Source organism: Corvus cornix, chromosome 10, assembly GCF_000738735.6.
Source record: "Corvus cornix cornix isolate S_Up_H32 chromosome 10, ASM73873v5, whole genome shotgun sequence".
Taxonomy (NCBI): domain Eukaryota; kingdom Metazoa; phylum Chordata; class Aves; order Passeriformes; family Corvidae; genus Corvus; species Corvus cornix.
The window spans coordinates 16,640,096-16,655,767 of NC_046340.1; the positions used below are offsets into that span (position 1 = coordinate 16,640,096).

The 15,672-nt window shown below is 43.0% G+C and overlaps 1 protein-coding gene across 1 annotated transcript in view; it reads left to right on the forward strand.

The window, feature by feature from the left end:
• The first annotated feature begins 465 nt into the window (after nucleotides 1-465).
• TLN2 (talin 2) overlaps nucleotides 466-15,672 on the forward strand; it is a 146,636-nt gene continuing 131,429 nt past the window's right edge. Inside the window, 1 exon segment of the mRNA XM_039558008.1 lies at nucleotides 466-595. The gene's annotated coding sequence lies outside the window, so the exon portion shown is untranslated.

Here is a 15,672-nt window from a genome sequence, read left to right on the forward strand (position 1 = left end):
GGGGCCTGGCTGGGCGGGGGGCGCGCGGGCCCGCGCGCGCTGCCTGAGGGGCCGGCCGGGCGCCTCGCGCCCCCACAGCGGCCCCCGCTGGTGGCGGTGCCTTGTGGGGTCGTTCTCCTCCCCGTGGGGCTGCTCCGGCCTTCCTCCTCCTTCTCCTTCTTCTCCTCCTTCTTCCCCTAAGGAGCTGCTGTGCCCTGGCTGCCGTGGTGCCGGTTGGGCAGAGCGGGAACGACGCTATCTCACCGCCTGAGTGAGGGCTGCGGCCGGCGGAGGTGCCTCTCCCTCAGGCCCAGGCAAGAGGGAGCTCCGAGCCCTTGGCTGAGGCGGGCTCTGCTCCCGCCGGTGTCCGGGCGCGGGGTGGGAGCCGCGGGTCCCTCAGAGCGGGCCGGGCGGAGGGCGGTGGAGCGGCCCGGAGTGATGACGCGCTTCCTGCCCTCCCCGGCGGGGGTCTGCGCCTGGAGTCCGCAGCCGCGGCAGCTGCGGGCGGCGGCGGCCGAGCTGGCGGGAGCGGGCAACAGGCGAGCGGGGGAAAGGAAGGAAGGGAGAGAGCGGCGGGGCTTAGACGCTCCGCAATGCTACAGTAACAGCGTTCCCGGTAGGAGCCTGCGAGGACCCTTGTCCTGCCCCGCCGTTGCACGTTGCATAGAGCGTGTGGTCTGTGCGGAGCCGCCGAGAGGGGGAAGACTCGGCGCGGGGCTGAGCGGCGGGAGCGCGGAGCCGCTTGGCTGCCGCGGGGCTCTGGATGCGGGCAGCGCGCTGCCCCCGAGCAGCGGCAGCCGCCGGTCGCCAGTGCCCATCTCCCCCGCACAGGCTCGCCCGCGGGTAGCGCTGCCCGCCCAACAAGTTGCCGGTTCCAGGGAGGGCAGCAGCAGCCCGGGCCAGTGCTGTGCGGGCTGAACCCCGGGAAGAGGAGAGCGGCCTCGGCTCACCGATCCTTCGTCAGGAGCCGGGCCGGGAGGAAAACAGCGATCTTTCGGTATTTCCCTGTGCCATATAGGGCAGGAATAGGAGAAAGGTGCTGGGGCGGCCGGTCCCTCGCATCATGCCTGGGGGAGCGTGGCGTGGCCGGGGGTGGGTTTGCCCGGGGAACGGAGCTGTTCGTTGTTGGGCGCTATTGGCAACCGCGATGGAGAAAAAACCTTTTCGCAATACGTGGTGAAGTGACGACCTCCCAAGGACGATCCTGCCGCGTCTGCATACGCGTGGATCTATATCCATCTATCTGTGTCTCTGTCCGCATCTTCCCACGAGAGCGGTGGGACGGCTCGGCTTGGAAGCGGGTCGCAGGGCGGTCCTGTAGGGCCACCCCGGAGGGGAGGGAAGGACGCGGCCGCCCCTGCGCAGCGTAGACGAGGATGGGTGGGTGGCTGAGCCGCGCTGCTTCGCAGCCTCGCCGTTCCCCGGGCCGGCCTGGGCCGTGCAAGGGTCCAGCGGCTCCGGGCTACCTGCCCCGGTGAGGCTTCGTGTCCAGGGCTGAGCAAAGCGCAAAATCTCTCTTGGTGCGGGGCGGCACTGTGTGCTTGCAGCGGGGCTGTCCGTGCCCCGGACTGGGGTCCGCCTGTGTGTCCTGACACCTCTGTTTTCCCATGCCCTCCTATCAGATATCTGTGGGTGCAGTCTTGCCTTCGGGTGTCTGGAGATCCCCAGCGCAGTGTCACTGCGTGGGAACACCTGACTGAGAGCAGGAGCCTCTGCTGGCTTTGTGCTCACCTTCTATAGCGCTTTTGTTCTGCTGACCAGCCATTTCAGTTTTTTTAGGCTTTACTATGTATGTGTTAAGGTGCTGCTATGATGTCTAGTTAGAAAGATTGTGGGAATGTTCATCGATTGAAAAAATCTCTTGTAAGATTAAACAATTGTCCACTTCCCTCCAAATATTTTTAAAGTTTATTTTGTAGACCTGTATTTTGGAGCCAAATTTGAGCCATATTAAATTTCAAGGCAGTTCTGTGTTTGGAAGTATGTTACTTAGAGGCATTGGGGAGTTCTGCATTCTCAGGAAAGCCCAAAGGCTATGGAACAATGTCCCTAGGATTTAAAAACAAAGAAGCAACACATTTCTGAGATTGCTCTTATGTAAAACATGACTCATTTGTATGTAGATGGCAGTGCGTTTTAAGTAGGAATGCAAGCTGCCAGTGTTAATTAAAATACCTTACAAATTGTAGTATATGAAAAGCTTTCATATCTGTACGGTGTAATGGTCAGCCATACTTCCAACAGAACAGCTGTTAGACAAGTTAACTGTGAGTTAAGTTGGCTGAACTACCTTTCCTGCTTTAATTTTCATAATTTGACATTTTCAAGGGAGATTCAAGGTTACCACACAGCTGAGGAGGGAGGGGGCGTGTCTCTTGCCTCTTGGAAGTGCATTTCATTTGAGTTTCATAATGCCTCATTTAACTCACTGGTCACTGCAGAAGTAAAGGGTTTAGTGGAATTCTGGCTTATCTGTTGGTGACAAAATTATTGAGCTTATGTAAGATAAGAATACTTCTTGTTTCTGGTTGCCAATCTAAGTGGGTTAACTATGGCAAACTTGGATAATATTCAAGTTCTGAATTTCAGTGTAAAGTTAGGTAAAGTCTACGGCCATTTCATATAGGATACCCATTCATTTTACTATTCAGATTACAGCAGTTTATCCTGAATAATTGTCCTGTGTGTTCTTAGAGTAACATCTGTTGCATGATATCATGTAATGGAATGTAGTACAGCCTAATTTAAGTTGATTTGAAACATTGCCATTGCACTGTAGTAGTGCCTGAGAAGGCGAGAGGTTTTGTGGTGTGTGTGATGGATAGATTGGTTACGAGTAGACAGTATTGAGAAAGATGAACTTGCATTTGAACTGCATAGGATTAAGTAATTTTACTCTGAGCTTGGTTTGTTTTACAGTTTTACTTAGACTTCTTTCATCATTTGCCAGCTAATGTAATGACTGAATTCTGCTTATATTAGGAAATCCATCTACAGTTATAAATATAACTATCAGTACAAAACACCACTACAGTAGAGTCAAGTCTTATTTTGGAGTGGGAGGAGTGGGCTTGAAAGAACTGTCTAGCTGTGGCATAGCTTGAACTGCATGATGACTTAAAACTTTTGCTGTGAAAACTTTCTTTTATTTGGTATTGTTTCTTCAAAGATTTGACTCCACATAGCAAGGATGTTCTGAGGCATCAATATTTGGATTGTTACTTTATATGCTTACCTATATAAGATGTATCTATTAAACCTGTGCAAATGTAATCTAGATGGCTTGCAAAAATGGCAGTACTTAATTAGTCACCACATCTAGACAGTAGTTCAAACATCTCACCTCCATTCCTTTTTGTGGCATTGTAGTGTAAGATAACTGTTGGGATATTAGTGTTGTATGTTCATGAAATACGAGCAATACTGTTCGTTGAAGTATCCCTCCAATCCATAATTTTAGCATTATAGTACTGAAAGCACCATTTGAGTTGATTCTCAGCTGCCAGTCCTATCTAACCCTTGGAGATTTTGGTAAACTGCCAAATGTGTAGACATCTTGATATTATTTATTTTTTTCTTAATATGCAGAGTCTCTTGCTAAGCAGTGCTTTCTAGATGCTGCCTTTGCACCGGGTCCTAATTAGGAAAGAAGTGTGAATGTCTTTACCACTGTACCAGCTTTCAGAAATTCTTTTCTTTTCCCTGCTTTTGAATCTTTAAAAGTTTTGGCAAGTCTGCTTATGCATGTTTCTACAGACAATAGAATGCTGATGCAAATTGAGAACAGCAAGCAAAATAGTTGGGTGTTGTTGCAAATGGGGGGAGGCTGTCTTAATAAGGCTTACTCTTCATTTGTTTACTTTTGGATTTTAGTGTTTCAGTTGGGACAAATAGAGCTGGAAATTGCAGTTTGGTAGTCCTGAAGGAGAATGCAGGTTTTTGCTTCCAGGGTTCTGCTTCTCACCACATATGTTTATAAAAATACACATTGAATTGAACTGCACAATTTTTGGGGAGAGGGAGGATACAAACTGTAAAGCAGAGGGCTTTTTCAGAGTAGTTTAGCTTACGACTTCCAGAGGCTGTGTTAAGGAGAATAATCTAGGGTTTTGCAACTCTGTGAATGAGATTATGATTATGGACATCATGCTGTGTCTTAAGATCTCTTATGCTTTATTTTTGTTGTTGTGAATAAACAATCTATTCCTTTTACACAATTAATGGCTTGAAGGTAGTCTGAGCTCCTTAGATGTGTAAGTGCTCATCCACAGCATGCGGTGCAATCCGGGTCTGATCAGTGTTGAGAGAATTGTGCCTTTTGTCTCTGGGTGCAAGGAGGTTACACCTTTGGAGTGAGGCTGGTGTGCTTGAGGATGAGAAGGTGGTGGGGAGCCTGTGCTTAGTTTTGACACCAGACTTGTAACTGTGTACAATGAATTTTGTAGGTTTCTGTCCCTGCTAGTGCTGCTGAAAACCGATTTCACAGTAGAGAACCATTTCCCTGGGTGTGCTATGTGCATACATGCTTATCTTGGAATTGAGTTTGAATTAGCCTGCATACTTGAGGCAATTGTGATAACATTTTGATATTTTCCACTTCCAGTTGCAAGCTGGGATTTCATCCCCAGAGATACACCCCCTCGATTCTCAAAGCTCCTGTGCCTTTTTACTCAAGCATCTTCATAAAGCTAGAAAATGCACTGACTGACTTCACAAGGTGAGGGTGACTATACAACAGTAAGTCTTGTCTTAAAATACCTTTACAGTATTACAGTACTGACTTACTTGTAGTCCCTTTACTTGGCAGCTAATGGTTGAGTCCCTGCCAAGATGGGCCAGGCTGGCACTTCAAACTGCCTTCCTTTCATTCTCAGTAGGTAGCTCATCTTTCTGTGTTTGGGCAGCAGGAAGAAAGTATGGGGTGAAGTGAACGGTAAATGAACCTTGTGTCTTTCTCTATGGTAACTTTTGTAAGGTTGTGATTTCTTATTTCTTTATGAAAAAGTGACATATAACCCAGGAACAAGCAGGAGGCTCTCAGTCTTCTAAATCACAACAAATAACAATTGAGGTGATAAAGAATCAATGGTACTACATGGGCTGATTACTTTTTTGAGTTGAAAAACAATTTACATTTGTCAGCCATGGCAGATTTGTTGCTCTAATATATTGAAGTGTTTATTGTTTTGCTGAAGTATTTGGTGTAGTGGTGTGAAAACCTCTTAAACAATGATGTTGCCTTCAGCTTAAAAAGGTCTTCAGTTGTGTAATGCTTTTCTTATTACATATTCTTGTTTATTTTCATATACTGATCTCTCTTTACCTTTCTTGATAGTTGGTATCTGTAACTTGGTTAATTAACCCTTTGTCTCAGCAACCTCAAGTCCAGCCTATCCTGTGGTTTGGTTTCAGTTGTGTTCTGTACTAGCAGGATAGTTCTGATTTTTCTGGAATGCGAGATTTAAAGTTTGTGTACACATGACATAAATATAAGCATAAAACAGTTCCAAAAATTGCTGGCTTGAATTTGTACAGCTGGAAACATTAATTAGGCTTAAAGTAATTTATGGCGACTACAATTTACCTTTGCTCAGTTTACATGTGCCAAGTTGTTGCATTCCACTGTGGGGAACTGCGAGGAGTTCTTTTAAAAATGGATGCTCAGGAACGAAATTAAGCCAAACGAGGCAGGCGTTGTTATCTGAGAACCGTTTATTGGTAACGAAAAACAAAATAAAAAGGAGTTACCCTACTAATGAGGGCTAGGAAAGACACAGCAAGACTAAGGAAAATGGGAAAGGAATGGGGGGAGAGAGAGAGGGGACAGGGAGAAAAAGAGGGCGTTACCACCAGCGAGCCAGGGCAGTGCTGTCGGCGTCCAGGAGGCGGGGGTGCGCACGCTGCCTGCCTGCGGACGGGCTGGGTCTGACCGAGCCTGCGCGGCTCTCGGAGAGGCGTGGCTTCACTGGCGTGGCTCCCGCGGCGACGGCGCCGGCCACGCGGTGAGTGGGTTCTCGGACGGGCGGACCAGGACCCTGGACAGGGTCACGGCGACCGGCTGGATCGGGGCGGCAGGGTTGGATGCAGGCAGCCCAGGCAAAGACGCGGGGCGAAGCGGCAAGGCAGCGGTCAGAGAGGCAGGACAGGTGCGAGGGCAGGAGAGCCAGAAGGCAGGCTGGGGCCAGGGCAAAGGAGGGAGCGAGCGAACCGCCGAATGAACACCAGCGAGACCCCCGTGAGCAACACCGCAGTTAGTTTTTATACGCCCCGGCCCCTCCCAAAGTCCGCCCGCTCACAGGGCACCATTGGTCCAGTCCAACCTTTCTTTGCTGTCCGTTGGTGGAGACCTTTTCGCGACCTGATTGGAGAAGCCCCTCCACAGTGTTTCCTATTCACTGCCTCATGGGAGGTGTTGCCAGGCGAAGTCCTCCCAGAGACAAGGCTTGTAGTTGCCTCCTGCGCTTGGCACATGTGCACCCCTCCTTCACATACCTGTGACAACCATTGTTGAAGCATAACAAAACTGAATTGGCTCCTCACACAAGTGCTGTGTAGCAGGAAATGGCAAAGTGGCACTTGGCAGGCAGAACAGAAGCAGGAAAGACATTATTGATGTCTGACAGAAGTGATGGTGCCTTTTTAAGAAAAGACCTAGGGTAGTAGGAGGGATGGTGTCAGGAATGTGATGGTGGTGTAGCACTGAGGGGCATAATCCTTAGACACAATAAATATGTTTAGATACCATGACAGAATCAAAATTTAGCAATGGACCTATAAATGAATATATGAATAAATGAAATCAGGAAGCCCAACTTGAATATTTCAGTTTACTATAGCTTGCAATTTTTGTAATTCTTCATAATTTTTGACTGAAAGATTTTCTTAGATGATTTTTTTGTTGTGGAACACATCTGTTGACAGGGGCATATCTGAACTCCTGGGGAAAGGATCAAGTGGGAGTCACTGCTGCACAGCCAGCGCATGGGGTCAAGCAAAAGGAACCAGTGGCGTCTCCTGGGTCAGGGTGTCACTAAAGGCCCTGGTACAGGGAGGAAGAGATAAATGTCCAGCTTCAGTTGAAAAAAGCAAAGGCTGTGGGAAATGAGATCACTCTGTTGTGATGTTTAAAGTACTCTTTGGAATATTATGTGCAACAGCTGAGGATCTACAGACCCCAGGCAAGAACCCAAGATGTTGTAGTATGTACCAACCTTGAAAAAGATTTGGTGTTTTTTAATTAAAAAAAAAAATCAGTGCTGTGTTTGCAGTTGTGAGTAAGGTCGAGATAAGCCTGGTTGTTGCTGGGTTGTCTCTTCAGCTGCAGTGTCATGCTAACCAGACTTAGAAACAGCTGAGGAGTGTAGGTGTAGGTACAGAAGACTAAAACCTGTGAAGAAGGGGTAGTTAAGTTTGCCTCGTGACCTTGGGCAGATCAGACTATGGATTAAGTACAGAACAAATCCAGACATGAAGAGGGGTTGCAGGGGGTCTCATGAGTTTTGTGTGAGGCCTGTGTATGTAGTGGACCTGGATAAGTAAGGGGTCTATTGAAATGGTTCACAGGTGCTGTATGAATGAGTGAAAATCTGTTCTCTCTCTGTCATGGGCAGAGAATGTTTTTTCAGAGTTTTCATGTCAGAGCTTTAGCTGACTGTGTAATACCACTCCCAAGGGAATGGCAGGGCTTTAGTGATGAAGAGATGAGGCAGAAAAACACCTTGATTGTGGTACAAGTGTGTGGTTAAGGTGAGCTACTTACACAGCAGTAGTTGGAGGTTATTTAACACAGATAAGGGAAGCCTGCAAGTGGGAAGAAGGGTATATGTGGCCTGAGGAACCAAGCAGACCAGTACTGGAGCAACTGTAGGGCCGGGCTATGAAAGTGGCTCAGTAATGAGTGTGAATATCTGTGTGGGAACAATGTGTTCCTGCCTTAATGCTATTATCATTCCTCTTCAGAGATAAATTACAGTTTGAAGTGTTAAAAATGCCATCTACGTGTGAGGGCAAAAAACCTCAAGTACTTTCTGTTGAAAACTAAAAGCACTGTTTTCCATGTGGATCTTAGTATAATCAGCCATTGCCTTAACTTCTCTGGAATAATATTGCCAGCCTACCAGGTCTTTTAAGGCAGTGGTTTCCAAAGATTTTTTTGATCTCATGCCCTTATCAGTAAAAGATTTGTGAGCACACCCCAAAAATGTGTATTATTTATAAATTTACACACATACTATTCTACTATTATTATACACATTAGAGAACATACACAAAAAATAGAAATTAATAGAGGACAAGACAAATGGTTAGAAAATATGTTTTATTTTTTACCAAAACCGTTTTTTACTTTCATTAAGGAATAATTTAGTGAGAGCTATGTGATTGAATGTGCCTCTCTAAATTTTTTTAAAATGTTGGTTCATCACTTGTGTACAGCCATTTTAAGGGCTGCTTCTAGGTTCAGCTTATTTCAATACTTGGTTTTAATGGCTGTCCTATCCAAATGAGATGCCTCACAAAGACAGATCCAAGTGGAAGAAGTGCATTGTTGGTTTTGCTTACTAAATCATGATACTAATTCTCTGCTTCCATACACTAACTATGCAGAGGTTCTTCTTGGAATTAATCTATTAAATTTCCATCTTCCCTGATGTCAATCAGTTGCTCTTGCAGGCTAATGGCAAAATGTTGCATTCTTCTCTTTTCCTGAAGCACTTCTTTTGGAAGGTTTTTAAACAGGGTTTTGGGGGTTTTTTAAAGATTTTTAAAGTTTAGGAAATTATGTATAGCTTTCAGAGGTTTTTATAGGAGGTTTTTTTTCAGTGGAAACATTTCCAAACATCTGTTTTCAAAACAGTCTCTGTAGAGTGAGTTTCTTATTGAAGGCAATTACTCTCTCGCTCCCTGTTAAAATGTCAGCTTCACCTTTAAGGGACACCTTAGGTGTGTCTTTATTTGAAAATGTCTGGTAGGTAGCACAGTACTGACAGCCCCATGTCATCACAGAAAAGATCAGCCAGTTTTGAACAGTTGTCTTTGTAGGAAAAAACCGCATAACGTGTCGTTACTTTTGACAACTCTTTTAAGCCCTTTGTCACAAGATAAGTAGCAAAACTTACTGTGGGAATATGAATATCATGGTTGCTCTCCATCTTCTTACAAGGTATTCTACTGCTTGAAGATCTTATTTTTACAAAATTACATAATCAATGACATCCTGTAGCACTTGGTGCACTTCTGCCTGCAGCATTGCTACTTTAGTTTATCTATGAATGATGCGGTGAAAGAATTTCACATGTGGTTGTGGAGCGACTGCTTTAACTGGAATAAAAAATAGAAGGATTCCAGTGTAAAGGTTACAGATAAAACCCCATAAGTGTACACTTGCACAGTTTTCTCATAAAACGTTGTTTCTATTAAAGAAATAATTTACTGTTGAGTCTACTCTGATACATCGTTCCTGGAGTGACTCACAAAAGAGAAGTTCCCAATGTGTTTCACTGTTGAAACAATCCAGCATATACCCTAGGATGAGACCTGTAGGAAACATCTCTAAGGTCAGCCAACAGTGTAGCACACCTCCCACACTGCCTAATTTGTTCTGATACTTGTTTCTTCAAATCTTCAGCTCTTTTCTGTGAGTCTTCCAGCAGTATTTGCTGACAAAGTGCCATATTGTCTTCCATGTATTATTTCAGCCATTTTTTACTGCAGTAGGATGACTAAATGTTTCCCCAATGATATATGCCTTTGTCTCTTTTGCTGTAAAGTAAGAAGCCTTAAAAAAGGCTCCTGAAGATTTGCCATTAAGTTCAGGGATTTTTTTAAGGGAAATACTATATTAAGTATCACATGACTTGAAGAAATGGTAAAGGTTTGTCCTCACCTCACTGGGTACTTAATTTTTAAATGTCTTGCTAATCATGACGGCTTCATGTATCACTATCTAGTATCTCAAGGCAAAATGTGTATTTAGGGTGGGGTTTATCATTAAGGATAATAGACATAACCATATTTCAAATAGTTATCATCATAATTTCAACTTTTTTTTGCCAACTTTTTGTCAGATCTGATTAGATTGTTGATTTTACCTCGATGTGTGTGACAAGGAGTTTGTACTGGGAATAGGAAGTCAGTTGTTGCATATGGATTTTGAAGCAAAAGGAAGATCTGTCTTGGCATCTGTGTATCTGACATGATAACACTTCAGAGTCTTCAGGATCAGAGGTGATTTCAGCAAGATTTGCAGCAGTAGAGGGCCCTAAAGGCCCTAAACTATTTGTGTATTTTCCTGGTTAGAGTTCCTTGCCTTCATTTGTCTCATGTTACCATACTTGAAAATAGGGTATTTAGTTACGTGGTCCACATGTGTTGTGACAGCATGCAAATTTCTATAAGCATGCCTTTGTGAATTGTGGCCTTTGGCTGTGCCAGTTAAACTTTTAGAAATAAGCATTCCTAAATAATGGAAGTTTTGTTTTGGTGAGTTTTGTTGGGTTTGGGTTTTTTGCATCTGGGACTTGGAAGAAGGGACAGCAATTCTTCTAGTTTGCTTATAGCAGCCAACATAGTGTAGTTCCCATCCTGCCTGAGGCTACAGCAGATAAATTCCAAGTACCTGCAAAACATCTGCTATCAAGCACCAGTACTGTCTTGGTACCCACCCAATAAGTATATCTTTTTATGTACAGCTCATCTTTCTGCAGCTGCCAAGGAGTGAAGTACAATTTTAGCCCCTGAAGAAGATGCAAAAGCAAGGTGGGATTGCAGATAATTGTATTTTGGGTGAAAAGAGAAGATAAAACAGGGAGTTGCTTTTTAAAAGTTGTTTATAAGACACTTAAAACCAAAGGAAGAAATGTAGAATGAAGGCAGAAAATTACAGAATAGAAAGAAAAATGAGAAAGCTTTAAAAAAACCTGCCAGCTACAGTTACAGCTTTGTAAAGACTGAAGACTTCTAGTAGTGTTTATTGACTAATTGTTTTTTTTTTTTTTCTGGGCTATATACTCATGTCAGATTTCTTGCTTCATGTTTACCTTTCATTATTTTAACCAGAACTATATTACTGCTTGTGAAATACTCTGTTATGATGACCAGATACAGAAAGCAGCCGTGTCATCACAGAAACAGACCTTATAGAACAGTTGTGTTTTATATCTGCACTTGTTCTGATGTCTTCAATAGTTTTGCTGTTTCCTTCTGAATTTGAGTTGATCTGTAAGAACTCTCTAATTCAGCTGTCTTTTATTTGGGACATTTTTCTTTACATGTATTCTATGGGATCTAACTCTCCCATGACATGTGATGAGTGAATTAGGATGCTGGGGACTTGTGCAAGTGAAATTTGTCTTCCTTCTGGGCCTCTAGTAGAAGTTTTATTTCTTCCTGGTCAGTCTACAGATGCTTGAAACACTTGTACTTGTTAGGAGTTGCCATTTGAAATCTAAGCAATTCATACTTAAGATATCTCCAAGTAGCTTAGAATTAGAAAAGATTTCTTGCAACGTTCATGGGATATTCAACTAAACAATAGGAAGATGCTTCTTTATAAGTAATAAGCTAATGAAAGCCTAGTATTTGTATAATCAGGCTTACCTGAGGAGTATGACTGTCTTGGCAGTAGTTACTGGAATGCAGCCTTTTGACAGCACTGGAGACAGTCTTACGTTTTGGTTGGTGTGAGTGGATCAGTGACTGTTGGGTAGTGAAACAACTGCACGTGGGGTAGAGGAGCTGGGGCAAGTAGGACAGGCCCGTCTAGGCTTCTCTCTTAGAGTTCTTGTTGTTACGGAATGCTGGCATGAAACCAGGTCCTTCTCCACGATGCATCTGATGCAAAATGGGGTTAAACTGAGCTATTTGCATGAAAAAGTGAACGATATAAGGCTTGGTGAAGAATGTAAACAGGTGGATCTGGGTCATTGTTAGGCATACTCTGGTTCCATAGTGGATGTCTTGGGAACAATGAAATGAAACTCAAGTGGGATGCAGATCTTGGTGCAAGTCCCATAGCCTAGAAGTGCAAGTGATTGATAACAAGGAAGCTGTGTTCAGCAAAAAAGCTCTAGTGATATGTGGAAGACAGAAATCCTGACTAACAGTAACTAAAGAGGGGATTTAGAGAAGACCTTGTGCAGTTTCAGCATCTGTTTGCTATGTGCTTTGTCAAACAATATTTCTCTATCATGCAAAGCTTTAAATAACCTGTTCCACACGCAGTGGCCAGTGGCTGGTATCTCACTGAAAGGTAATAAGGACCAAGTGTGCTTAAGGTTCTTTAACCATAGGTGTTATACTGCAAATGAATAATAGAGTGCTGTATCTTCCTAGTGGAATGAATAAGGAGCTAAAGCCCTTGAAGCAAGTATTTATTTTAGAAGAGTTTGATTCTTTGAGCTGGAGGAAATAACTTGGTATGTTTAACTGTTCTGAGATTCTATGGCATTAAGTCTGCAGGGTGCTGCAACTTAATTTCGGTTTGTTTATACTGGTGGTTTCTAAATGTCTGTTCTTGGCTTATTTGGTGGCAAGTCTTACAATAGGTGTTTCCTGCAACTGAACAAAGGAGCAGTGTTGAGTGTTTGAGAGAAAATAATGTAGGCAAAAGACAGTGCTTATCAGGTAGCTGAGAAAAGGTACTTCCCAATAACTCAGCTTTGAAATCCTTGAACTGGAAAAAAAAAGCTTATTTTCTCACATGTGCTCTCCTTTTCCCATGCACACTCTGTCCTGCTTTAGTGTCTGCTGTTCAATCATTCCAAATACATAGGGAGCATAGATTTAGTCCTACATAAAGCAGTCTGTAGGCAGGAAGAGGTTTACCCACTTCTACATCTCTTTGAGGTGTATGTTAATGTTGAATAACTTCTCATATTGAACCAGGTGATTTCATTTTCTGAGCTGTTGTTCCTGATTCTTGTCCTGCTGAGATACCTATGTGACTTTGTTTTCTAAGGTGCTGTTAACAGACATCCAAGCTGGAAATGCAAAATTGAGCTAGTAATAGTTTAGGTCTCCATGGTGACCATGGGATCCTGGAAACTAAGGACTAGGTTACTCCTAGGCCCTGTGAGTTTAGGCTTAAAATGGCAAAAAGTGTTTCTTCAGGCAGTATAGAAAACTATATACAATATAGAACATAAACCCCAGGTTTGGGATTGCAAGAGAATGACGCTGTGGTAGTATTAAAATAAAAAAACAATAGGAAACCTTTGAGGAGGTTTACAGAGATGAATTACACTTTACAAATTACTTCAAAAGAATCTTATAAATAGTACTCTGGGTTGCCTTCATAAAGTGTCAAAAGAATAACCTTGCTGTATGACAGTTACTCTACACTTGAAGACAGTGTAAGTTATTAATGAGATGGTGAAATTGTGCTTTCTGTTGCATATACTTGATATCTTCTAATCTATTGAACACAAATTTCCAGTTAGTTATACACAGGCATGAGTCAAAGTCATTAAAGCACTAATGAAATCTGAGGATGAGAAGGAACAGCTCTGAGGGAATGTGTCAGTAAAAGGAGCACATATATGATGTGTCACATCTGTCTAAATGAGTACCAATACAGCCTGTGGCTTTGGCAGCTGATTACTTATTATAATTCAACTGTCACATCAAAATAAATTCACTTATCTAGTGCTGATGGTCAGAAAGAATAAATATACATTTATTTTGAAGAGTGGAAATAATAAAACTTCAAGATGGTTTGTTTGACTTTGCAAGGATAAATAAAGAGACCCAGGAGTACATGGTGTTGATTTTGAGTGCTTTAGCATAGTTAGTGTGAGTTGGAGACAAGGACCAGTCTTTGTGCTTCAGCTGACAAAGTGTCTAGACATTGAACTATTTTTGTAGCATTCTCTTACACAGAATGATGGTGTTACATACCCAGTATCAATAAATTACTGGCATCTATTTTTTGCTTCTGCATTTTCTTTTGGAGAAAAATGGTTTTGATAGTTGAAGGCAAAGTTTTCCTGTCATCTGATACTTTCCCACGGCATGGAGCCCCTCTGTGGCTTTTGGCTGTCGGAGCTGGGTAGCCATATGGGCTGTGGGTATGCGTGTTACAGCAGTAGGCCTCCACTTCAGCCACAAACAGTGCAATTTACAGAGAGAGCCTGAGGGAACAGTTTTTTCCTTGCATTGCATATGCAGGCTTGGCTGAACTATTGGGATTTTACCCTTCTCAGAAGCATTACAGGCATGTAATTATTCTGTCAAAGGTAAAGGCAGAAACCTCGATGGGCAAGGGCAAAGTAACTTCGTGTGTCACAGCAAACTGAGTTCCTGAAATGTCAGGTTTGGATTTGAAAATCTAATTTGAAATACTGACTTTGAAGGCATATTCTGACCTACAGCTTGAGTTCAAAGCTTTATTAAATTTGCAGCCCTCTACCCTTTCTTTCTCATGCCATTCTCCAGTAATGTTTCATATACTCCCTGAGCATGATGGAAATAACAAATCTGAATTGCTGTGTTCTGATACTTGAGAAACTCAGGGATTGGATTGTGCACACCAGTATTAATATTGTGAAAAGTCTTAATTTGCAAAAGTATGTATTTTTTCAGGGAAGAAAGCCTAATCTATTCAAATTGTTGCATTATTAAAAATAAAAGCCAAAGACTGGCAGCAATTCAAGAAAAGTTAAAAATGTTCCAGTTCCCCAGGGATATATTTCTCTTTTTGTATTCAGTGTTGTAACTGACCCCATCCTGCAGTGACATGTAACTTAAGTTTATTCCAGCTTCCTAAGTATTGACAGCACTTCGGCTTGAAGAACTTGTGACTAAGTTTCTAGATTGTGGCTTGCTCTCTACTTATACCTTGTTTAGGATTTTATAAGTTGTAAATTTGGTTAAAATTAAAACTAAGATGAACTGTTAAGTGTATGATTTTAAGTTATTTGTTTGTTTGTAATGGCCAGATAGAGAAAGTGGAAAGATCTTGCTCAGCCACTTGCACCTGGAATGTGGGCTGCCTGTTTTGATGTGCTGTAAGTATTATGTATTCTTAAAGTAAAAATGGATCCATTCTCAGTTACATTCTGTTACTCTTTATCCTAAAACTAAAAACTAAGCTTCTTCAACTTGGTTATTGGATTTGGTTCTTAAATTTGTGCTGCCTCACACCTCCCCTCCCCCCGACCCTCCCCAGCCCCACAGCTTTTTGGGTGTTTTTTCCCCAAACTGCTGCTGTGGTAAGCATTACTGAAATACTTGCCAGCTGCATATTGGTGTACAGCCCGTGACAATATAGGGGTCATTCATTGGAAGGTGAGTACCTGCCTGCATAGCAAACCCTCATTGTTCTACACATTGCTAGAATTAGTATCCCATCTTTCTATTTTGTAAAGAGATAATCCTATTTTATTAAAATTAAGACGTTGGAAAAAATGTGTCTCTCTAGCAAGGTTTGTGTTTCAACACTTGGGATGAATACCATAAAAATAATTTCCTGTGTCGAGCTACCACTTGTCCTCTGTAAGAAGCAGTTCTTTGTTTGAAGGTTGTCAGATTACAGGACAGACGCTTGCTTTCCTTTGGTTCCTCCTCAGCTGCTCTTAATAGGGAACATCTTTTGCAGTCGCCTGCTAACACTAAAGAGAGCCCTTGTTTTTAAGTGTGGGATGTGTTCAACAACAAATATCTGAGTCCAAATCTTGCGAGGAATGCTCATTACCAAGT